The sequence below is a fragment of the Pseudopodoces humilis genome, chromosome 19, assembly GCF_049639895.1.
Source record: "Pseudopodoces humilis isolate 2021_Gansu_Grassland_sample_001 chromosome 19, ASM4963989v1, whole genome shotgun sequence".
Classification (NCBI taxonomy): Eukaryota; Metazoa; Chordata; class Aves; order Passeriformes; family Paridae; genus Pseudopodoces; species Pseudopodoces humilis.
Window position 1 is genome coordinate 11,039,073 of NC_142218.1, and position 26,289 is coordinate 11,065,361.

The 26,289-nt window shown below is 37.3% G+C and overlaps 1 long non-coding RNA gene across 1 annotated transcript; it reads left to right on the forward strand.

The window, feature by feature from the left end:
* Nucleotides 1-78: 78 nt before the first annotated feature.
* On the forward strand, nucleotides 79-26,289 carry LOC148182823 (uncharacterized). Its single transcript, XR_015774189.1, has 2 exons — nucleotides 79-203; nucleotides 25,855-26,289. It is a non-coding gene; the product is annotated as an uncharacterized LOC148182823 (long non-coding RNA).

Genomic DNA, 26,289 nt, shown 5'->3' on the forward strand with positions numbered 1-26,289 from the left:
TGGTGGTTCTCTAATTACCTCCCAGGCTGTGAGGGGGTATAAAACTGAGAGAGGTGCTGGTAGTCCTCCCTTAGTCTTATAGGAGTTTCTCCTGGTTGTTAGTAGCCCAACTACAGCTTTGTGCGGCCTGGATGTTCTCCTGTACCTCCGAGTGGCAACAGTGGTCCTACAGCCCATGGCTCTGTCCTCGGGCCCAGCTGAGGGTGAGTCCCTGCTCCTGGCTGGAACACTGAGGTTCCTGCTGAGGTTGAGCTGCCATGGGGTTCTTGGCAGCTCACACACTGCTGGGGGGACAGGTGGGCAGGTATAGCAGCTATCTGGGCTCTGCTCAGCCTCCCTCCTGTGGCAATGGGTTTGTAAATCCCTGGCTATTAGCTCCAGAGAAATGAGGGAGTGTGCCTTTTATAAGTCCTGGTTTTGTACACTGCCAGAGAGATACAGGAAATGGTGATTGTACATTCAGCCCCATGTGTGGCTTTCAGGTTATTCTGACTTGTGGGTCCTTGCTGGATTTTTCTGCTGAAGGAGCTGAGGTGTGAGGGACCTGCTTTTATCTGTAGCTATGCTCAAAAGAGATGCAGATCTGGTGTATTCTGCTGACTGTAGAACAGGAGTGAAAACAAACCTAGGAGAACTGGGCTGTGTGAGAAATCTGAAAGGTAGAAAACCTTGCATTTTGTTGACTTGAAAGATGTGGTCTGATAAGCAAGAGGTGTGTGAGGGGAAAAAAAATAATCTCAATTTCTGCAAAGGGCAACCAGGTAGGCAGGTGCTGTATGTGGTAGTGCTGCTTTGCTGATTCAGAATTACTCTACTTTCTTGGAGTTCTTGCTCCACAGTTTGTAAAAAAAAGCTTTGAACTCTTCATAAATGTCTGTGTCTGGAGAACGTACGATCTGGTTCACTAATTATAGAACAGGGTAGAAAGGTTATAGCCAAAAAGCTATAATATAGGCAGATCTGCAAGTCTTAATTGTACTTTAGTTTTGCTCCTGTTCAGGCTTCAGTTAGAACATCATTTAGAGGTTAGTGGATTGCTCAGAGGTATGAATAGAAATCCTTAATTAACACTATAGCAAAGAACTTTGATTACTTGTTTTGGTCTGAGATCTTTAAAAAAATGGTTAACTGAATGATGATATAGATCCCTGAAGTGAAAAATTTGTATCTTACTTGTATTTTTTTTCAGAATCTTTTGATTTTATATTACGAGTAGTGGTTTTGTGATTAAACCCCTGGACAGAAATTCAGTAGATTTGAGTTCCAGTCTCAGGTCTGAGCCAGACTCATTATGTGACCCTGGGTTAGGTGTTGGTCACCAAGGCTGGTTTTCCATCACTCATCTGCTTTTAATTGCCAGGACAGTGCTGGGAAATTGCCAATGGCACTAGCAGGGCTTTTTGCATTAGCTGCAGTTGACTTTGGATCAGAGCCTTTTGTCTGTCTCTTTCCTACATGTACATATGGAGAACCAGGCTCTGGTTAACCGGTGTATTGGAAGCATGTACTAATAAGCATTGTGTACTGATGAGAGATTACAGATAAGAGAATTTCTGAAGTAGAGAAATACATTTAGTAAAATAAAATATCAATATATTAATGGTTCTGTTGTGTTTTCCTAATGCAGTGTGTTAGGGTAGCAATTTAGTGACTTTTTAAGTTGTCTCCTAAGACACTATTACACAGTTTTAAAATGTCTAGATCTTATGCTATTGGAAGAAAAGAAAGAAATCCAAATATTTCCCCTCAGAAAAGGCTGGTCTTGGTGATACAACTGTAGTTGTTTAAGAAAGGTAATTTGATTTGTGTGCCAGCTCAGCACCTCCTAGGTTGTTTGTGTTCTCCTGAATACTTGGATAGTAAACAAAAACAAGAAGCTTCAACAGTGAAGTTGAAGTCCTAGAGTATGAATTTAACACTTGTTTTGGGCTGAAGTCAAAAACATTAATTACTCAAAAACAAAATTGGAATTATTTTGATGGTTTGTTTTATTTCTTTGCTTACAATTTAATCTGCTGTTGTTTCTTCCTGTGTGCTGTGTAGTATTTCATTATATGGTGAGTATTTCAATGTAACAGAATAAACTATTATTGCCACATCCATGCCAGACTAAGCAAGCATGGATTTTGCTGTGTGAAGCAATGAGTAACTTGTAGGGTCCATTCCAGTTCCTCCTATGTCTGATCCCCCATCAGTCTGACAGGTTGGATGAAGAGAGAGAAAGCAGATTAGGAAGTAATGACTGGATAAAAAACTGCATGAAGTTATTTTCACATTTAGATCAGGATCATTATAAGCAGAATCTCAGGAGCCATTATTTTAAGCATTAGTGGATAATGCAGTACACTACATTAAGTTTTATGCACAGCATTTGGAACCTTGGGATGACTGCTGTAAACTTTCCATCACTGCTAGTTTGTACAATGACCTTTTATCTTCATTAGGCAATACTCTGAAATTGCTCTAAGTATACCAGTATGGATTCTTTGGTGGTGTAAATTAGGATATGTATTGATGTTAATGGGGCTGTTTGCATTTTAGTATAAATTAGTTTTAGTATTCTTTCACGTCATAAATCACAATGGACATCAGGAAAGTCATTTGGCAGCAGTGATGTATAAACAGTGAAAATGAGAAAACAATTGACTCCATTATTCAATGTTTAGTGGAAGAAATGTGTCTGAAGCATGTGAGTGTATGTATTTCCCAAGCTTGACCCTCACTTGATGTGCAGCAAAGGATGAGCTCTAATAAACAAAGCTGTTGCACAGAAAAGACTATCCCAGATCTAAACCTTGAGTCCCTATTGTTACTGACAACCACATTAAAATTTTTGGATTTCTGAGATGTTACCAGAAAACAAATGCATAATACAAATAATAATTCATAGGTAGGTGAATGGCAGCTAGCTGGGCATGCCTGAACATCTGTTTTATAGTGAATGAACATTGAATACTTCTGGCATCTAGTGCTCTATTTTTACCCCAAAAACCCATACAATATTGAAACCCTTTTCATGCTGCATTTTGACTCATTATTCCATATTGATATCATACAAAGCTGTCATTTCCTTATGTAGGAAAAAGACTTGCTTGGTTTATTTGTTGAGGGAATTTGTAAGGAAAACTTGTATAGAATATAGAAATTTTGAGATAGCAGAAAGTATTTAATCATGGCAATGGCTTTTTCAAGAGATTTTTCTTTGTGACAAACCAAATATGTATTATATTATTTGTGGATCAGTATATCTAACGTCAGCACACATTGCTGTTTATTGGCTCATTTTATCATGCTGAACTGTCACAAGCTTCTTATTAATCTGTCTCTGAAGGATCAAAATGCTTTAATAAATATGTTAGTTCCTTTAGATCTTGGGCTGAAATGAAACTGTTAGTTAAATGTTCTGTGACTTTGAGTGCAGATATCTTTAGAGAAATTTAAAATGGGAGCATGTTACATAAATCTAAGTTTGACAAAGCAGAATGTATCTTTCTCTTAATGGCCAATTAGTACTCAAATAAAAAAGTAAAAAGCTCTTTTCTAGACAAAATGTGGGCCTTCCTTATGTGATATGATTGATTTATCAAAGGATGATTAATGTTGCAGTTATATAGGGAAAGCTCTTTTCTTGTGTGGGGTGTTAATTTACCTATACAGATTGATGTGCTTTAAAGTCTGTACACATAATAAATGGATGTATGACACAAGAGTTCAGGAAGGTGCTCAGCTTTCATTGCTACAAAGAGGTAGATAAGAGGTTGAGGTTTTTTTTTTTATAGAGGACATGAAAATTCATGTACTTTATTTAGCTTCCAGTGACAAGCAGGAGAGGACCTAAAGGAAAAGCAGCTCCTAAAAGGGCTATATGTCCATTCTGCAGAGGGGACTGTTTTAATGGCAGAGAGCATGTTTTTTGCAGAGTGAAAATAAGTGTGGCCTCTGAGCACACAGCAGTAAATGTTTGGTTTCTATGAAGGCATCAAAAAGTTGTGCAAGAAGGAGTGGATGATGTACCACTGCCATTTCAAAGGGGGAATGCTTTTTCATAACAGCATCAGTTCTAAGGACAAGGAATTAAGATCATCCATGTGATAATGTCAGTGGTCATTGCAATACAACTTCAGATTGCTCGTCAGCTCTCCTCATGAACCTACAAACCTTTGAATCCTTTGCAGTGTGAGCAAGGACTTTACTGGAGCTGTGTACTAAGTTAAGTGAGCCTACATTTCACCATTTCAAAAGATTATACCTTTCCTTTTGTTAAGTTTTTTAACCTGCTGAGATCTTAACATCAGCAGCATGATTTTTGATTTTATACATAGGTTTGAAAAGCAAATGTTTAACTTGAAGTGCCCAAATCTTTTCATATATCACTCTTATCTGAAAAGTTTGTGTCTTGAGTAAAACAGCAGGAGAGCAGTTGAATGCAATGTTACTTATTTCAGCACTCATCTGGAAATGCTCCACAAGTATCACAATCTTGTATTTTTGTAGTAAACTGACCTTTGATATTATGCTCACATTGAAATGTTCATGGCAATTAGCAGTTTTAGATGAACACCCGAAAGTGGAAACAGAATTTTGATGTGTACAGTAGTGAACATGTTGAAGATGAGTATGTGGGAATACCCAGGTCTAAAACTTCTCAGAAAACCAAGTCCACTGGGCCTGAAATGAGTTGGTTTCCAACTGGAAGTGTCTCTGTGCAGCCACAGGAGAATGGATCTCATTTCCACTTGGGGTTAGTTTGCACAGACCATCCATCCATCTGCTTCCTTAGGAGTGCTAACGGTTTGGCACTACTTTATTTCCCTTAAATCTTAGCAACAATCCAAGATATTGTTTCAGCATGTTACATGGCTTTTCCTCTGTGTCATTGTGTATTGCCATTGGGAAATGAAGCATAAAAAGGTTGCCATTAGAGCACATCATTAAATAAGACTGCATGAATTCCAACTGTTGAACAATTGATCAGTTCCATTTTGAGCCAAAGAGATGTTTTATCCCAGTTGAGTTCTTTTAATTTAAAAAAAAAGAAAATCCATGTTTTAGTGGTGCCTTTAATTTCCTTTAATTTTTCTTTTAGAAATTGTGCCATAATATCAGCCTCTATCTTGTAAAGGAAAAGATCAAAGCATACCAGAACTTATGTGCATGTGCTAAATGTGAGAAAGTTAGAAATTAACTCCCAAGTGCTGTAAGTTTTCTGAACTATCTGAAAGTAATTCATGCTGAGGGGTTGTTTTAAGACCCTACTTTAGCTGCGTGCAAAGGACAGGCACAGTTGTTCAATTAACTGCAGCCAGAAAGACTGGATTTAGCTTCAACTTTTTTTTTTTTTTGGTTATGCTGAAGTTGGTCAGTTCTCTCCAGTCTGCTGCTTCACTCATTTTGAAGCTTTGGTACTTTGCTGTGGTGTATTTTTGAAGCTCTTTGAATATTTCTCTGGTATCTTATTCCACAGAGCCTGAAATGTGCATGTGTAAGAGCAGATCAATAGGAGCAGGGAATGCAGACAGGGCTACACTTAAGCCCTGACTGTTCTGTTTTCTCTTTCTTCCTGTGTTCAAACATGCCCTGAGCCATCCATATCCTCTGGCTTTCCCTTCGGTGACCTCACGCCACTTCTTAGTCAATGGCAACTCAATCAGTGGCACTGCACAAAGCCAGACAGCTTCATTAGAACTGTATGGGAGCAGAGCTCACCAGGCAGCCCAGGGTGAGACAGCCCAGAGAAGTCTGGGGTTCTTGGGTGCTCTACTGGGGAGAGTCCACACCACTACTGGGAAGGCTAAAAACGATGTTTTCATGCTGTGCCTGATTAAAGAAAATTCTTGGCAACATTTCTGCACTAGACAAAGGTGAATTCTGAGCTGGCCCTCAATGAAAACATTTGAACATTTTATTTTCACAGAATGGTAGCCAAAAGGCATATCCATAAGGCTATAAAACCTGTAAAACAATTAAAAGTTATGATGTCAAGAACTTCACCTGATTTATTTATTTATTTTGGACTCTCCTTGCATATTTCTGGGATACAGACACCTGCCAACTAAATTCTCTTAAAAGCCCATTAAATGCAGATTTTGTGCTTTAAGTAGTTTTACTTCAGGTATGTTTTACATAGAAAATTTTGATTCAAATCTATAGCATTTTCAGTACTTTAAAATTATTCAATGCTGAATTTAAGTATTCATTTTCTTATTTTAGAATTGGACACCTATATGAATAAAATTAGGCTCAGTGGAGGAAGGTGTAGCTTGCCCACAGTGCTACTGTGAAAAAGTAGGAAAGAAAAACGGAGTGCAGTCAAATGAGCACCTTTTATAAGTGGACAAGTAATTAATGTCTTATTTCACAGAATGATTAATATTTTGGTTAACATAGATATCATGTACTCATAAATGATTGTTTAACACAACTCAGATTACAGATTTCCATCTCTGCTTTGGAGCAAGTGAACATTGACCAAACAATTCCAACATGTAGTTTATGCTAGACAAAAAGGGTGTTCAAGTGTTTGAGTAGTTTAAATTGGATAGTACTAAAGATGACAAAAGACTATATTCCCCACCACTAATGTTTAGATCACCGTGTACTGGTAGTTATTTTGTTGTGAAGAGTACTGTGGCATCTTTGACCATGAAGACTGAATTAGGATTCTTGCCAGAATTAGTGTCCTTTAGAGCCCTAAATATGACTTTTCATGCTGGGTGGCAGTTGCCTTGTTGCATTGTTGATGAGACTCAGTGACTCAAGAAATAAAAGGAAGTAGGGAGCTATAGAATGCACTCTTTATTCTCAAAAACTCCAGCAAGTACTTCAGAAAGCATCTACCTGTCCCTTGTTGCTCAGAGTGACCTTGTCACAGTAATACATCAAAGAGTGCACACTGGCTCATTTACTGAAGTGAATAATGTCACACAGCTGCTGCTCTCACATGTCCTTGTATCTTCAAAATGTCCTTACATTTTCTTTCTTATAGGCATCATCAAAAAAAAAAAATTTTAAATGATAAAATGATGAATATTGAGGAACATTCAGATGAAATAGTGCAAGATTATGGAGTTAATTTGGGTGGGGTTTGAAATAAATGATTACCAGGGGCATAATCTGCTCTTCATTACTTTCTTCTGGCTGAGTGATCAACAGTTAAAATTACTATAGAGTCTGACGCCCCTTGCTTTGTATCTTAAGGCTGGAGGGTCCAAATATTTTTGTGTGTTCTCCATATTGTTGTGTTGTAGGAGTAGAAATATAAGCACTTTGTTACTGTGGGAGAATGTAAAAGCTGAATACATGTGAAGCAGTCCTCTTAAAGCCAGAGGTTTGAGTTCAGGTAAAACCACTTGGAATTTTTGCTTTAAATTTGTCACCATTCAATTAGAGTCAAATTTGGACAGTTTTCTTCTGAAAGCTGCAATATCTGTCTCTACTCTTATTCCATTTGCAGAAAAAAAATCTAAAGCTCTGCCTGTGGCATCTCTGTTTTTGTCAAAGCAGGCTTTGCAGTTCCAAAACCAGCATTCATGGGACTTGAAGGGCAGAACATCTGCATCTTGAGCTTTGCAGCTCAAACATCAGCAACACTTGGGAGATATCTGAAAGCTAAAGGCCAATGGTACTTTTTAAATGGTTTTGCAAATCTCCACTTGGTGCAATGCAAGAGCTAGCAAGTCGAGCTGGTGTGTACAATGAGTCTGATGGAGCAAACAAACAAATCAAGCAGTGTTTATGGCACAGTTTATTCCCAGAGCAGTCCAGGGGACCTGCCTGCTCTGCCAGACTGCAGAGTGCTGGATCATGTCTGGTTTTGGGGTTTATCATCCCTTCTGACAGGAAGTTCTGTGAACACTCAAACTGGGGTGGAATCATCATTCTCCCCATGGAATATTGATGCTTGTCTCACAACCAGCAGAAGGCACAAAATGCATTTATGTGAAAATTTCTGTTGCAACAATATTGAGGCAAAAGGAATACATTCTGGATTCACAGTGGAAAAACACATATTACTATTGCCTTTGTTAGAACCAATATTAGCAGAGGTTAAAGGCAAAAGAGTGTAATTCAACCACATCTATGATGTGTGCAAGCCATTTAAATTCAATCTTTATTTTCTCTGAACGTTTTGAACTTCGTATTTTTGACTGCATGGAAAGTGCCCCTTTAGGATTTAGAATGAAGCTGCAGGAGGAAAAAAAAAAGACAGTCCATTGTTAAATGTTCAAAGAAAAAGATTCAGGGATAAAAGTAAAATTGAAATACAAAAGGGGTTTTTTTAAGTTATTTTATGTTTCAAAATGTGGCTCTGGCCTCTGCCTACTGGCCGGTTTCAAGTTTACTCTCTGAGAACTGAGATTTCAAAGGTGGTTTGGAAATGCCTTTTTTCCTGCATTAAGTAATGTGAGGGCTTATGGCCCCTTAGTCTGAACACGTGGCACTAAAAATATACATGTGGGGAGTGCTTTGTTTCAGAGCCACTTTTTTCCTTTCATTTGTTTCTGAAATCAAAGTTTTTGTGTTCTTGAAAAGAATGAGCCCGTGTAATGTCATACTTTGAAATGCTGTTCTCTTGACATTATAAGACCATGAAAGGGAGAACTTTGACTAACTCTATTATTCCTTCACCTTAAAGACATTGTCAAGTTTGCTAAGCTCTAAATATGACCCACCTAGTTTTGTTTCTTTTACCTCTTATTCTATTACAAAGCTTATTTAATTCTTTTCTACGTACAGTGCTTCAAAGCTCGCTTTTCTTCATAAAATTAAACAATTAAAAATTCAGAAACATAGATTATAAGTGACTTTTGCATAATGCAGATCAATGTAGGCAGGTGATTGAAGCATGCAGACTTTATCTGAACTGACTAGTGCTTATCAAACAACGAGCAAAACTGGTTTGGAATTAGTTATGTCTTTTGATGTGTGGCTACAGTGCTGATCAAAGTCGTTGATAGCCATTCATGTGAATCCCTGGACAGGCTTTGTCCCCATTAAAAATATATCCCATTGCAATAATCCTCAGACAACCCCCTCTCCTTTTCAAGTGAAAATAATTTTAACTTCTCCCCTTTAACTCACAGATGTAAATCCCCAAATTGAGTTACATGCTTTGGTTTTAAATCTGAGTGCTTCCATCTAACAAAGCTAAATCCCTAATGCTTTAATTACCTATAATGATCTCCTTCAAAAATACTCTGCTTATTATTGCCCAGAAAATGGTTTTATTAAAAACCAGGTACCACCTTTGTGCGTAACAAAGTCACTGTGGTGTATATATATAATATATATATACACACACGTATGCGCACACAAACATTGTTGCTCAATAGGTCCTGGAGCTGTGAAAGATACTAATTTTTACTTCATTCCATTTTTTATCTAAATATCAAACTGAAAGTGCTCTTCAGATCCTGAAACTTAACTTGATTCACTTAAGTAAATGGCTGCATGCAGCTGAAAAATTGGTTTTTATGATCAGGAAATTTTAAAAGCTTCATTTTGCTCATAATTGCTATATATTGAAAATTAACTTTGAAAATGTAATGTGATAAGAAAACTCCTGACCTCAGTAAAATCTATTTTGTGCCTAATAGAAACAGGAAACACCCAAGGCTTTGCTTTGAAGTCCTTGAAACCCAAAGATCAGAATGAGTCTAAAATACCCAGAGCCCTGCAGAACTGCAGTTATTACCTCAGTGTCTGTGGTAATTCAAGTTCCTGGTTGAATAAGTATTAGATCAATGGTGAGCAAACACTGCATTTCTGAAAAAAAGGCACATAGGCTAATCCATGGAATATTCCTTCCCCGTTGTCCCTTGAATTGACAGCTGAGAGAGAATTTGAGTTCAATTTGCCTATTTTGGGGGGAGGGAGAGCACAGGAGTATTGTATTTCATGGGGGAGCTCCAAAACTTGCTGGGTCTTTAAAACAAAAAAAATAAATTCTGCCAGAGGGATGTGGATTAGAGACTTGTAACAGATAGGCAGACAATTGAGAAATTAATCCTATTTCATAAATAACAGATTTAGTCTCAGATTGGAGGGAGCCTTACCACAAAGTTTAGTGATGAATGTGGAAAAAGTAGAAACAATCTTTTTCGGGTCTACTATCTAAAATAAAATTGAAGTGATATTTTTCAAATGAGAATACATTGTCTGCTGCGTTGTCTGGTTCTTTCATTTCAGCTTTGTTAGATCTTTTGTTTCTTTGATGCTCAGAATATTGCACCGTTTGGCTCTAAAACCTACATTAGAAGAGCATTAATTAAAGGCAGACACAGTGCAATGGAGACACTGTTAAAATTATGCTTGAAGGTACAATGTAATTAATTTTGTACAAGTAAAACATAAAAGAGAATGAAACCGGAGGAAATAGCAGCATATCCTCACAAAATGATAATTAGAAATACAATTGCAAATCAGACAAAATGTGAAAGGACATATGGAATAATTAGATTTCAAGAAAGAAATCAAAACAAAGGCTAACCTGCTAATTGTTCTTGAAAATTAAGCAAAGAATATGTAACTAATATTCAAGATTCTTGGGGTTTGTTTTGGGGAGCTTTTCTGTGAATTGTAAGGTTGGCATTAAGTATGTATCAGTCAAATGAGGTTGTACATTTTATATCATAATTTCCTGGCAGGTATGTAAAGAACTGAATACACTGCTTCACTTTAGAGCAACTTCTCTGTTAGGAGTTATCCGAGAAGATAACGAGGTTGGGACCTGGGTTATGGTCCCCTGGTTGAAAATGAGGGCACATGACACAATTAATTCTGCCTGTATAGGAGGAAAAAAAGGCTTTAGGAAACTGCTTTATCTTAATAGGTAATTTGAAGTAACAATTAAACTTCTGCAGTTCTTGCCAGAACCCCTGTGATACACCCTCAGTTCTGAGTGTACTTGAGTAAAGCACTTTAAAAGATCAAAAATGTGGCTTGAACATTTATCCTTTTCTCCAGAGCTGAAGTGAAGCCCAAGGTTTCCACAGGTCTGTGGTGACAGTCTTTGAAGATGCCACATAAAACAGAATGAAAGTTTATCATGTGTTTAAAGATCTCTGTTGCATGTGGTGAACTCCTGGTGGTGGCTGAGATTGCAAAATCGCTGGGTTCCTTTGGAGCTGTAATTCCAGTTGTGTGGGAATAGTCTCTGTGTTGGGATAATCATTGTTACCAGCTATGGGAGCATGCCACCACCTGAGTTTTTGTGGGACCAGATTTCCAATTATCAAAGCCTTTGTTATCTTTTGGTTTAGGGTTAAAGAAAATCAGCAGAAATGTCAGCATACTGTTTCACACCCCCACAGCCATTTGTGTGGTGGCACAGAATGGTGTCATTGAGTCACTCAATGGCTTCTGTCATGGGAGAAATCCAACAGAAATTCTCCTGGCAAGAACTTCAGTGTTTTCATTGCTGACAAACATATTTGATGAGGGAAAAATCCTGAAGCTTCTTTTAAAACATGATGTAATTTGTTATAGATCATCCATTTTAAGACTATATATTATACCTTCTTGCCAATTTTAAAACTTTCCTAAGTGTGATAACTACTTCACTAGATTCTAGTAGTTTTTCAATTTTAAATTAGAATTCTTTTTTTCCACTGTCTGGATAAGTCAGTTTATTCCTTTCTTCCAATTCATCAGGACCAAAATGAAAAATGGCCAGTGAGAAGGAATTTATGATGATGAGCCAATGTCCAGTGCTGTCTTCCAGCTGTGGGTTAGAAAGCCCAGGCTGTTTTCTCCCAAACTGGAGTTGAATATCAGCATTCTCAGGTGATCCTAAAGGCTTCTTGCAAGAAGATCATTAATTGCCCACAACCTGAAAATATGCACAGAAAAACTTGATCCCTTAACAAAAATATTGATTCCTTAACATCCTGCTCAGTGTTATTGGCCTTCCTACACTTCTAAAGCTTTCTTAATTAGTCACAAACTCCCGAGCTGGAAAGCTGTGTAATTCATAGCATAACAACACCTCCTCTGTTGTGTGCACTTTGTCATCCTCTGGGATTTTGAAGAATTTTAAATAAATCCCTTTTTTTAGTATTATATAGCACAGTGCAATAAAGTCCTTTAAAATATTTTACTTAAAGGTGATGTGTTTTGCAGTAATTTGAAGGACAAGATAGGTTTCAAAACAATGTTTTAAGAAAAAAAACTGTTTCTAGTGTATATAATTATATTGATCAGTCCATACTTGTTTCACTGAAATGTCAAGCCATGTAATTTCAAAATCAAACTATAGGGGAAAGCTGCATGAAAACTCTATGGTGAAACTTTTAAATGTAACAATGCAAAAATGTGTGATGGAGAAGCCTTGTGAAGTAGGGGATATAGTAAATATATGAAGAACCTTGAGCTCACAAATTCTCTTTTGTCACAATTTGCACAAAATAGAGGAATACAGGAACTTCAAAAGGACAGAGATTGTTCAGTCATTACTTTTTACAGTAATTTTAGGGACAACTCATTTAACTGAAGTTTAAGCTTTATCTCTGTGTCATGACTTCGTAAATTGACTTGCAGCAAATACCAGTGTGTTGCTGGGCAGTTATTTTTATTAAAAAATCAGCCTTTACAGTCGATGATTACACCCAGGAAAATTTTCCAGCTAAGAAGCCTAACCTTCCAAGATAATGTATTCTTTACAGTTTATTTCTACAAATATGCTTGTCTTGCTTTGATAAAACATATGTAAGAAATTGATTTCCTGATTCACTTCAGCTTACAGGGTTTTTAAGACCAGTTTTTGTCTCTACCAATTAATCTTTGCAAATTTTTTTCTCTGTGTGAATGCTCAGAGAATTTTGATAACAAGTAGCTGTAATTCATCACTTCATGAAAGGGCCTTTTAATCTGTTCTGTTTTACACTATTTCCCTGAAGAAACCTACTGAATTTCAAAGCAGGTGTCTTTTAAAGACTTACAGATAATATTTTGAAAGGTAAGTATATTTTGCTACTATTAGTGATGGGGGAATATCTTTTCCTAATAAAAAAAGCTGCTCTAAGGGCTGCACTAAGAATCATGAAAGACCTCTGGTGACTTCAGAGCCTCCTTTGCATAGCACAGTGTGAAGTTTTGCCCGTCTGAATATTTGAGTGATGCCATTACTACCTAATGGTTCTTTGTTGTGATTAAGCTTAAAAATTATTTACACTCTTTCTGCATGCAAAAAACCCCAGGTGTTTCCTCATATAACAAACCCATAATATTTTGAAAGCCTCATCTACTGTGAAACTTTGAAGTAGATGAGTGATTTTTGTTGCACCTTGTAGTTTCAGCTTCTAGCTCGTGTAATTAATCTTCTGCTGTTTTGGCAGCCTTACAGTTAAGGTAACAGGTTTTGCTAGAGAAACCTGATGTTTCCAAAAGCAGACTTTGGGAGTAAGACTTAAAAGTAAATGCAAAAAATGCATTTTCATGAATTCTCAGGAAAATGGGTGTTAGGGATGCTTCCTAACAGAAGCCCAATGATGGGGGCATGGCAATGAAAGCCACCCTCAGGTGATGCTGCCGCGTTTATCCTCACTCAGCTTCTCAAGAGACCATGCCCTGCTGCTAAAGCAGTTGTGCAAATGAGAATTTTTGTTCATCATCTTAAATTAACACAAAAAGAGTGCTGAGAGTACTAAAAAGAGTCGTAAGCAAGCAGCAACATTACTGCTGTTGAATAATGTACCCACTGCAGCAGGTTCCTGAGGCAGCGCCAGTGAGGAAGGTACAGGAAGCACAGCACTCAAAATTTACTGTGCTCTGATCTCAACTGAATTTCTCAATTTATTCAAAGAAATATGCTTCACAGAATTCAGGGCTGTGTCTTCTACCACCCTTGCAGCTTGTTTCAAATTAGGTTGTGGTTCTGGCCACCTGTCATTACACTGCCAGCTACTATTAAACCATCAAAGCAGTATTTTAGTTGCTTTGATGTAGTCTGGAATTGTATCTACTGCTGAATGATGATTAGATTAAATGTTACAAATGTATCCAAAGGGAATAGAAGTGCTAGTCTAATCTTGATCCACTACCATTTAATTTTAAGTATTTCCTTATATTTCTATTATTTCTGAGACGTTCCTTTGTATATATAGATGCTAGTAGAGCAGAAACAGATTCTTGGAATAGCATTAAAAAGCTTCCATTAACAGAGTCTGTGTTATTAATGTGGTGGTGTTTCATACATCACAACTTCAGGAAGGTCTAGAAAATGGATAGTGGAAATGTCATTTCCCCTTTTTAAATTACATTCCATTTTAATGGGTATGGGGAAAGTAATGTAGGAAAATGAAATTCTTTTGTGCTGTTTTGGTGGAGAAGTCTGGCTTCTGCTTGAGATCTCTTGGCTGTGTTCCTGCCAGGCCTAATCGGTCAGTTAATACTTGTGTGGTGCTTGGGCTTGTCCCCAAGCCTTTATTTTTATCTCTGGACAATATTCTGGTGCCCTTTTGCCCACAAACTAGTTTGTGTCAGATTCCCTGGAGGATGCACCTGCAGGGGTTGGTCCCACTGATCCTTCCTGGAAAGGATGGAGTGTCTGACAGCTCAGAGCCACCACAGAACAGATAAGTATGTCTGAGAAAAAGGACCAAATGTCAGGTGCTCCTCAGGCTTCTGCTACAGAATCTCAGCAGCAGAGCCCCGGCAGCCTTTCCGAGTGCTCCCACACACAGGGGACAGACAAGTGGAATTCTGTCTCTGAGACAGCCCTGGAGAGCTCTGGGTGTACAATGGCTGGATCTAATCTGTGCTCTGGGTCCTTCTTCCTCACCACTGCTTGAAGGAAAACCAGGGTTTGCAAATTAGCTTTCATAGTAATAATTAATTCAGCAGCCTTTTAGCTGTTCCAGAATTGGCTTGCAACAAAAAAAAACTAACCCAAATCTTACCTGATTGTGTCTTTAATGTTTAAGAACGTGTCCAGACCCTGATCAGTCTTATAGTTTGTCTTCCTAGAAAACACTAATTTAAAGCTGGATGCTGCCAGCTCCTCTTGGGAGTGCTACCTGTATCCAGGTTAATGGAAGGAAGACAACCATTAGTAGCTAATGCTGGACTTGCTTTTAGCAGCAAATCAGTCTGAGCTGATCTGAGATCAGTTTGAGCCTGCAAACATCTGGCTTTTTGTTTGAGGAGGAATTAATGTTGTATAATTATAGAAGGGCAAAGATCCAATGAGAAAAAGAGAGAAGGAAAATACTACTATAATGAAATGTCTAATGCTGCATGATGCATTTCCTTTTACATAAGCAAGAACATTTTTAAGCTCAGTTTCATGTTTCAGTTTTTCTGACTTTCAGCAAATTGCAGTAATACAAAAAGGTTAATTACAGGCCTCAAATGAAGGTTGTTTTTATGATTAGAAGTGCAGAAAAATAGGTTTTTCTGATTGTCTTCTGGCTGATTGCAATAAAATGTAGACATGGGCTTATTTCTATGTGGACTTTTTCATTTCATTTTATATAGCAAGAGTCAAGTGTGCCTCAAATCACCCTTCCAAGCATAACATCTACATGATGCTTGGCAAGTGGAAACTTTTTAATTATGGTAGGTCAAGGAAATCTTTCAGAATGGTGCATGAATAGAGCTCTGCAATTCATGCTGTGATTGTCCGAGCTCCTGGCCGTTGAAAATGGTTCATTTTAAGTTGTGAAAAATGAAGAATTCTCATTGACATCAGCACAGATTCAAATTAACTGTTCCTGATCCAGCGCAGTCCAAAGCAGTGTGGATCTGATATTTTGGGTCAGATCTCAAACCTGCTGAAATTAAGGTATAATTTTATCCAGAATTTCATGTAAGCAATTTGGGTGTGCCTTTCATGAAGGGTTTTCAGTGCTTGATTCACGTGTGAGAAGAGCTGTAGAGAAGCCCAGTCTTTGTATTGTACAACTACATGGGAACTGAAAGTGTATAGTTACATTTGCTTTTGAAGAAGAAATAAGTTTCAATTAAAATGTGTGTTATTAAAAAAAGTGGCAGAATCTTGTCCCAATTACATATTCGAAAGAGAGCTGTGCATTTAAAGTAATTAATACTTTCAATTTGAGATCTTAAGAACAAATTATCTCACATTTTCTCAAACTCTACATAAAATTGCCATTGATTTTTTTTCTTTACGATGGAGAACTAAATTCTATAGCTAAATTCTAGGAGGGAACTTACCCTCTTGATATTACCTGGAGGTTACAAGAAATATGAAATTGTAGAGAATGAGTTTTCCTGCAAAGATTTAAGAAGTGCAAACTGCTGCTACTGTCTTTCCTTAGAGAGAAGTTCTAGTGTGTTAATTATGCAAAAGATAATGATGGTTTCTAATTCCCTGGGGCAGATTTGCACAGTTGATCTTGTGTGACAACATCAAAATCTTAGGTCTGACAAGATTATCACTTCAGTGAAAGGAATGAGAAATAAGTTGTGTTTGTCCTTGAATTAAGGTAAAATTTTGCCTTTTTACATGTAGGATAAGTGTAGCAGAGCCACTACTGGCATTTGTTGCATGTACACAAAATATTTCCTGATACTACTGAAGTGTTAGGAACAGATAAAGGACCTACTAGAGACTGATTCTTTCCACAGACACTTATGGAAGGCAAGGATGTGTGTCTGAAGTGTTTCTCAGATATTTTGGTGTAGAACTCATGCTTCTGTCTGGAGAAAGCATCTGGCTCAGTTAGTTGTGGCAGCTGGCAAGGTTATTATATATTCTACCAGCCACAGTGGGGCCAATGTTGCTGCACAAATTTAGGAGCTTCATCCCAAAACACAGCATCCCCTGAGCTCACCCAGCCTCTCCCATGGCTCTGTTCTGCTGGCTGCTGCCTCATAGCCAGGTGGATGTTTCACCTGTGTCTGCAGAATGAGTAAATGCACAAGAAAGTGAACAGTCTCAGTAGCAGTAGTCCAGTGGGATTTTAGTATTTATGTAATTTGCAGGAGAGAGAATAAAAATAATAGTTCATTATTTTGAACTGGGATAAAAGATCTCCTTAATGAGAACTTAGAGGAGTGTTGGTTTCCTTCATTGCATTTATTTTTCCTGCATAAATCTTCTATAGCTCAGCCACTGCTGAAAATGAGGGTGTCTGCTACTTGTATTTTAAGGTAATACAAAAATTCATTGCTTTCTTCTCATTTTCACCTCACAAGAGAAAGGGATTTTTTTTGTGGGTTTTTTCACCAGTTTAATGGCATCACAATGTCTGTGTAGATAGTTCCAGTGTCCTTCACTTTAACAGCAGAACACAGCCTTGAACAGAGTGTTATCCCTCAGCAAAGCCTAACAAGTGTTGGGCTGAAGTGGACATTTTCTCTCACTGCAGAAATCATCTTTTGTGCCCATCTCTGTTTTAAAAATGTAAACACTCCTTGGTGGGCCACGGCCTTGCCTGGGTGACTCCTTTCTACAGCAAACAATGAATCTGTGGCATAGTAGAAATACTGGTATTGAAAAGCTCCAGTATTAGCTGCTGTGGAGGCAGGCAGTGGAAGGAGAAAGCCCTGGCTCAGAGCCATGGAAAGATGAGGAGATGCTCATCCTGCTCTCAGTGATGTAAAGCTTCCTCCTTACACATCATCACATCTAATTCCAGTTGCCAAGGGAAAATGTGTTCTGTGGGAGCAGTGGAGCAGTTTGGGAGTGATGCATGGGCTCAGTGTCCAGCTTTCTTACCCTTTCTGGGATAATGTGGGTTTCTTAATTTGATGTGAGCTCTGCTATGAAATATATTTTTTTCTCCCTTTGGATGGGAAAGACATTTGAAAAGAAAGGCCCAAGTAGCTGGACTTTAGTGGGTTTGTCACTGAGTTCATCAGACTCTGAATTCATCAAGCTTTAGGAAAGCTAAAAAATACTAAGAATAGCCTTCTAAAACCAGCAAATATGAAGTTATTCATCAATAATGAGCGGAAAAAAGGCTTATTATCCAAAAGCAGTGAAAATGTCTTTAAAAAAAGAATTTGTGTTAGCTGAGAATAAGAAAAATAACCAGTGGGTTTTTTATTTTAAGCATGGTAATGAACAGAAAAGTAACTATAGGAATGGCAGCTTAGTGTCTTGTATTCTTTCCCTCTCCATGACCTTCACACCAGATCTATAGGATTTACAAGAATTTTTTGACAGTTGTGCAAACTGAAATATTCATCTAAAAGCTAAGGTATTTCATATTTGGATTGATGGGACAAAGCTGATTTGTGTCAGTTTTCCAGATTGCTGTGGCAGCAAAGACTGATTTATTATTTTTTTTTGTTATTATGGCCATAAGGTTAGAAAAGACTAAAAATACTAGGTTTTTGTAGTCTTTAAAAATGTAAGTCATAACTAGAGAGTGTAACAGCCAGGTAGATGAGACCAGCCTAATTGCCTCAGAACAAAATACAAACCAAATATGCAATTGAACCAACCAGCTCAAATTAATTTGTGAATAAAACTGGTAAGATTTTGGGGTTGGGGTTTTTGGGTTTTTATTTTTGGATATGGGAGACTATGAATAAAATCCTTCAAAAAAAAAAAACCCAAAAGGTCAGAAGATTCAAGTGTTAGGAGATTAGGAGCCTCAGTTCCTAGAGATTTTGATCCCTGTTTCTGCAGGAAGTCTAAAGGCTGCAGGTCTCCAGCTGCATTGCAATCACTGTCAAATCAATGAAGCTTTTTACCTCTGTCTCATTCCAGACATTTTTACCTCCTTGCATATTATAAACAGTTCATTTTTGTACACTGAAGCCTTAGATTATAAATAGCAATGCTCAGCACTTTTATTTCAGAGTAAATTGTTGGGGGAGAAAGATTCAGAACAATTTTAATCATATTGTCAAACCCAGAATAAGCTAATGTATCAAGTTGAGATTTTCTTCCAGTTTTATGACATAATTACTTGTGTATTAGGCCCACAATGAAAAAATAGCTCTGCAAGAGCAATGTTTTTAAAACTTTATTAGTAGTGTTTGCCTTAAGATAAAATGAGTAATTACCAGCCCATTAAATACTGACAGGTAACCAGTTACAAGAAAGACGTTGTCAAGTTATTTCAGCTAAGTAAAATCTATCTTTCACTGTTATGCTTAATTAAGGTAATTCCAGCTGACTCCGATGTAAAACTCAGTTGGAATTCAGGAAAATAAGCCTTGAAAAGATGGAATTCTGCTGTATTGTGAGGCAATCTGCAACTCAAGAGTTAATAGCTTTTGGCCATTCATAATGAGATGGAAGGCATCAGATGCCAAACATTTCTCAAAGTCCCACTTTATTTAGGCCCTAGGTATGAGCTAGATTTTTATATCTGCTTGCAGGAGTAGATTGATATCTGAGGGCTTCCATATTCTAAATTGGTCCAAATCTGGTTGGAATTACCCAAAAATTTGATTGTGAGTAGTTTCTTTGATTCTGAAGGGACTGGAAACTGAGTGAGCTGCCCCTAACAGGTGAGACATCAGTGACTTCAGTCCAGCCTTGCTGAAGTGGTCACTGAGAGCAATTCCAGCTTCCAAACTGCTGGAAATGTCATTTTGTGATGTAAATTACAAGACACCAGAATTCCCTGTGAGTGCCTTAAAGTCTAATTTTCAGTACTTGCCAAAACTTTAAACTTTTTAGAAATGATGATAAATTAATTCATAGCTAAGTTATTGTCAGTATGAAGATAAAGCCTGTGTCTCTTTCCAGTCGAAGTTTATGCTTTATTTCTTGCCCTGAGTTTGTTCCATCTTTGAGGTGTCATATAGCATCTAAAATAATAAACAAACAAACACCAACTCATTTCTTAAATACTGGGAAAATTAATGTTATGATTATAAAATTACTTTAAAACCTAGTGCATTGATTTTTATGTAAATCAACTGTTGCCTGCACTTGTGTGAAAGGATAAGGGAATTAATTGGATTAATTAGATGGAGGGATGATTTTATTCAATGCCTGGGGACCTGGCTCAACCCTACCCAGCCTGCAAGTCAGGAGAGGGGTCTACCAGGGAATTGTGGCACCGTTGTTGAATCAGATTTGGAGCTTGTTTAAGGATTCCCATGAATATTGGAGTAATATGGATGCAAAATACTGTTACCCACTGGGCCTGCGGAGATTTCACAACTTGGAGTAAGTAGAGGAGCTGCATGTGCAGTCTCAAAGATGATTTTTTCCCTCATGGGAAAAAAGTGGTTACCTTGGACTTGAGAATGTGGTGGAAGGTTCAGTGGCTAGATAAATGCTGATACCACCAGAAGCACTGTTTGTAGGAACCAAAGCAGTATCACACTCCCAAAAGGTTTGTGCAAGATTAACTTCTTTTTCTATTATAGGCTAGGTGATTCTCATTCAGAATATATTAGGTGTACAGGATTTAAATCCAGCATTTAAATATTTTGGGGTTTGGCAGCCAGTTTGACTCTGTCAAGACTTTACAATCAGTGTGTTGTTATATTACTGCCTTGCAGGTTAGTTAATGTAATTAGCATAATGCATAGCCCATGATCTTCACAGCAGCTAATCAACCATTTTGGGTTTATATGCAAAAGCACTTTTAACTTATTTTGTCTTTGCTTCTCCCCCTCCCCTGGTGATTCTGATGATTTTCATTGCAGCACATTTTTAAGTACACAACTTTTTTTCTTATTTACACAGCACCACCTTCAGCAGATGCAGCAGGTCTTCTGTGATGTAAAATACATCACTGCTCAGAAGCTTTCTCTTCAAAATAATTACATTCCTGGATAATTGTTTATTTTCAGAGACTGTTCCATATTGTGTCTGCTCGCCCCCAATCTAATTTTATTTTGATGGACTGGAATATCAGCCGTGCTGTTCTCAAGCTTGAAGTTAATGTATTCATTAGTTATAATTGCTTCCAATGTGTCCTCACCAATCTTAGTCTTCTGCTTACTTAATGATTCTGATTGGATGTTCAACACTTTTATCTGGGTTAATTTACTATTCATAGTACAATGATGGATTATTCATTTTGTTACCCAGATTACAACTGTAAATGGAGTTATACATCATCAATGAGAGCACCACAGACTCATTTAGCTAAAAAATGCCTTCTAGTTATCTTGAAGCAGCAAAGATAGTCACATAAAAACTTTGTGGCTGGCAGTGCTTCCTGCCCGAAGATGTCTGAATTCATTAGTCTGCTGTGAATTGCTATAAAATTCTGTAAATGCTACTTTTAAACACTGTTTTATGTGTCTAAGTGTGAGGATGTGTGTGTGAATTATCTTGAGGCAAACTTAATAAAATGTAAACCAAAATCAACTGTAGGAGAGAGTTTGTAAAGGGCAGTGGATTGGAGCTTAGAACTCTCGAGCTCTGTTCAATACTTTGGTGGATTTAAGGAGGTGAAAAAACTTTATAAAACCTTTAGATTGGAACCACAGAAGGAAAAGTGGCCCCAGTCTCATCTCTCATTCCATTGATGTAACAGATGATAACTGATCTAGTGAAATTACTTATTCTGGACTAGTCTGTGACTCCCTAGGGCTATTTTGGAAAGATAAATTTTCACTGAGTCCAATTGAAATGAACAGTGTCTGTTGATTGGATATTTAGATACATCAAAAGGCAAACTTTAAATACACAGCATGTGTGAACTTTCAATAGGACTTCAGGAGACACATCTTACCTTCATCCTTGGTCTCATGTTCTAAAAATGTGGGAAAATCAGACCTTATGCCCACAGATAATTTAAGATTTGTTTTTCAATGAGCTCATTTTGCATCTTAATTTTGAACATAAACAGTGTTTAAGGTTTTAACAGTTTTTAATAAAAAAGTGAGGGGAAAAGTAAGAAATATAAAATGTGAAAGAACCAGTTCAGAAGTAAATTGAGAAATACTAAATGGGATTGATGCCAGTAGTCATTAGCCTGAAAGACAGAACCTGTCAAAATAAAGTGAGTGTTGTGCAAGAAAAATCAGTGCAGCATGAGGAGACTTTTGGATTTTTTAGACCTACATTAATTTATGGCAAATGATGGACAAATTTACCTTTAATTGCCTTTTTTTTAAGTTTTCCAAGTGCTATTTTAAACCAGGAGATTATTAATTTCTGCATTTCAGTGTATTCCTCTCAATTTCTAGAAATCTGGAAAAAAAAAAGGGATCAGAATTCTTGGAGTGGTGGTGGAGGCAGGACCGTGCCCAGGGATATTTTTCCTGGTGCTCTCTCAGGTGCTGCAGGTTTCTGGTTCTTCTGTTTAACCTCCAACTTGGGACTAGTGAGGTTTGGTTGAGAAAGAAGCTGGAAACATGGATTTATAAGTGACTCAGAGGGACCATAATTTTACAAGGATGTAAATGGTGTCAAGTCTGGTGGATTTGGGGGCTTTGATCCTATGCAAAACCATGCCTGAAAAGCACCAAAACACAACGATCTTCACTTGTATCAATATCTGTTTCTTTTCATTCAGAGATCCTTTATTCTGAGCTAGAGAAGTATTTAGGAATTATCTCCCAGACATCTTCCCTGTGAGTTCTTCTTGCATTTGTTTATAATACTGAGGGTTTGAATGTCTGGTGTCACGCACAATTTTACTCAAATATGTGAATTACAGACATGTTCATGGATTTTCTGTATGAGAACCCAGATAAGTAGAATTCTGTTAACACAGTAGTTACTTCTACTTTTTAGTAATCTGGGATCTAAAAAAAAAATACGCTCTGCTCAGGCTCAGAACATTTAAAAAAAAGTCTAAAACTCAATTACTAGGGTTTGGCAACCTTACAAAAAGGAAACAGCACCTGATTAACTGATGAGGAAATAAACAGCAGCAATGTAATGTGACCTTTAAAGAGCAGCTCATGAAAATCTTTTGAAATATTTCTACTTAAAGGATATGTCAGGACTATACTTTCTGTGGTTGTTCTCTTTGTTCTGTGTTGCTGCTGACCTGACGTGGCATTTGGGGTTTGTGCTCTGGATTCCCTGCAACTTTCCTGGGCTGTGCATCCAAACAGGGACTGAGATTGTAGTTGCAGGGGTACTGCCACTCTAAGGGAGATTGTGGGATCCCTGGTTTTTTTAAATTAAATTTTATTCATGTGGTTATCTGCCTCACGAAATATGCAGTGTTCTCTTCAGTTCTCAATTTGTTCTATGAAATAATTTATTAAGTGTAAGTGGTCTCATTAATGGACAAGTCAAAGAAGTGCTATGATCAGTCCCAGAAGTTCTGATAAATTTTCAGATCAAGTCTTTCTTTAAGATTATCTTCTTAATAACAAAAAAATACATTGAGACTTTATGGTGAAGTTCAGCCACAGTTTGTAAGAACAGGTGTGCAGAAGAAAGCTAAAAATCACTTTGAATTCTTATATTCTAAAGGGTTGGAAGGTGGATACATGTAATCAAAGTAGAAGTACTAGAAAATATTTTGGGATAATTTATTTACTATTGGGAAAATTGCTATACTTTAAATCTGGCTTCTTAGGTAGAGAGCATTAAAATGGAACTTGTCATATAAATGTGGTTTATTAGAATTCAAATGTGATACATAACCAGTTCTACATCAAGTAAGCATTTCTTATAACCTTCAACTTTCAGCTATGAAGTAAATGAAATTATTTTTCCCATTAACAGTAAATTAATTTTCCCATTTTATTGGATAATCTGAAAGCTTTTTCTACATTAAAAAAAGAGGAAAAATATAAATCCACTAGGTTCCATTAAAAACTTTCAATTTTCTTGTAACTTTTATATTAAAAGTCAGTTGAGTCCTGTAGAATCTATTTTCTATAGTTAGGAATCAATGGTAACATTCGTCTTTCATTTCCATTCCTTACACTTTTGTTACCTCTCACTTTTGCTCTGAGTCACTCCACCCCTCCATTCCTCTGCTCCTGGGCTGTTTCTCTGAAGGGATGCTGACAGTCAATACTTTCCTATCAGAACTCCAGAAGCACCCAAAACTTCAGGAATAATTTAAAGCCTCTGAAGGTGCAGCCACCTGTGTTTCCTTTCCTTCTCTTTGTTCACACAGAAACAGGTGACTCAAAAGAACATGACCCAGATCTGAAATGCAGACTTGTCCTTCCCGGAATTTGCATTTGAGAATAAAATATTTGTAGATGAAATTTACTTCAGTTAAAATTGGAAAGGTGGTTACTATCTCACAGATTCCTTTTCTCAAATCAATTTCTTTTTTCATGCTGGAAGAGGATCCAAGAGCTCCTTATCTCCCTGGATGTTGCTTTTTCTTCTCCCCCAGAAAAAAAATCCTTATGTGGCCAGTACAAAGAGAATTGTTTATGCTTTTCTGAGTGAATGCCAAGAAGAAAAGAACCAGAAAACAAAGACTAAACCCTTCTTGAATTTGCTACTTTAATTTTCTGACAGTCTGTCACACTGAAGCAGAAAAATCTTAAAAATTCAGTTTATATATTTCCTTTAAAACTATTTGGGAAGCTGAGTGTGCACCAGCCTTTGAAGAGACTATAATCTAGGTTGAAAGCATAAGAGGAGGCATATTAGAAACTTTTTTCTTCCTTTTGTTTTCTCTTCAAAATTGAATGGGACAAATCATCACAGTTCTGTTCTCTCAAAAGCCATTGAACATCTGCCACCAGATAAGGATTGTCAGCCTTTCTGCCTCTGTCTGCAGAACTGGTGCACAGTAATCACTGCTCTTGCCTGACAGTTGCTGCTCATAAGAGGATGTGAACTCAGGTTCCCCCCTTCTCTTTTGTTTCTCCTATCATCCACCCTCCCTAGCTTCATTCCTACTGTCTTTCGTGGATCCTACTTTTTTTCAAGACATTTTGCTTTTTACTGTTTTGACCCAAAAAAAAGTGGACTTTTTAAAAAAAGTTTCTTCCAGTTTTGCCTTCATTTTGGGGTCTTTTGCTTTCACATGGAAATTGGGTTTATACTGTCAGGGGTTGCTTGTTTCTGTCAGGTTTCAAATCTTCAGTCAGGTTTCAAAACTTCTCAGCCGTTTGTTAATTATAACAAAAGGGGATGAACTTGTTCTAAAAACAACTATAAACCCAGGCTTTTATTCACCATCCCTTGAGCCTGCTTGTAGCTCCAAATATATTTTATATATAATATTAGAGATGTGTGTGCTGGCTTATGTGGTGGTACAGACATGGACCACACCATCTTTATCCTGCATCAAGTGTCATAAACAGGTAGTCAAATAATAAAAATATCCATGGCAAAATTATGCAAAGTAGGTGTTGGAAGTGTAATGAGGGTTGTTCAGCCAACCAGCCATTGCTTCATCATGTTCTCAGCACACCAAGACACAATGGCTAAAAAACTTTGCAAAAAAAGGAAACTTGGTGATATCCCCAAAAGATTCCTCTTGGAAATGTTGCTTCCTGGAATGAATTTGCAATAAGGCAAATAATTTAGATATCTAGAGCAAGCCTGCTACAGGTACAAGATACAAATATTAAAGTTCTCTGTTATTTCTGTGTTTAATCAAAACACGTTAAGTTAAAATATGCATTTCAATCCTAGTCATTTCATATTGTATATATATGTCTTGGTAAAATAAATATAGGTCTAGTATTGTTTAATAAAAGAATAACAAAATGATTCCTGACATAATCACCTTTAAGCTTATCCCTGACCTCATATATTTTAATTATGTATGAGAGCTAGAAGATAGCCTGTGCAACAAGGAGCCCTTCATTACCTGTAATTCCTATTTTATAACTTTTTTGTTTGATCTGTTCCAGGATTCATTCCGAAGAAATTCAACAGAATAAATTATCATTCTCCCCAACCATTTGACTGTAGCTTTGAATATATAATGTACCCACCCATGTATATTATTTATGAAAGATTGATTATTCTTTCATCTCAATATCCCTTTTATGTCAAGAGAATTTCAGATTTAACACTTTCATTCCTAGACATGAAGAATTGCTGTCCAAATGTGCTGCTGCATCCCACATGGGCACATCAAAGCCTGCTGAAAGCTCTTCTGGGTACGTCAGCAGGAGCTGCAGTTACACTTTTGACTCACAGGCTGCTAAAGATAACTCCAAGGGATGGGAAGGGGAATGGACTTTATCATCCATGCCCTGAATGATGAAACACGCTCTTTTAAAGCTGCATCAACATGGAATTATAAATTCAACTTTTAGCTCTGTTTTAGTGCTTTGCTGCACCTGTTTTTGACCAGTGAGTGGAGCAGTAGTGAGCTAAAACTGCAGAAAATATCTAGGGAAGTGGGTGTAAACATGAACTGCAGGTATTAGTTGGAAGCCATTTGTGTTTCAGTGGATTTACTGTGTTTGTGTAAATCAAATGAAAATAAATAAAACAGTATGTTTGTGCTGGGAAAA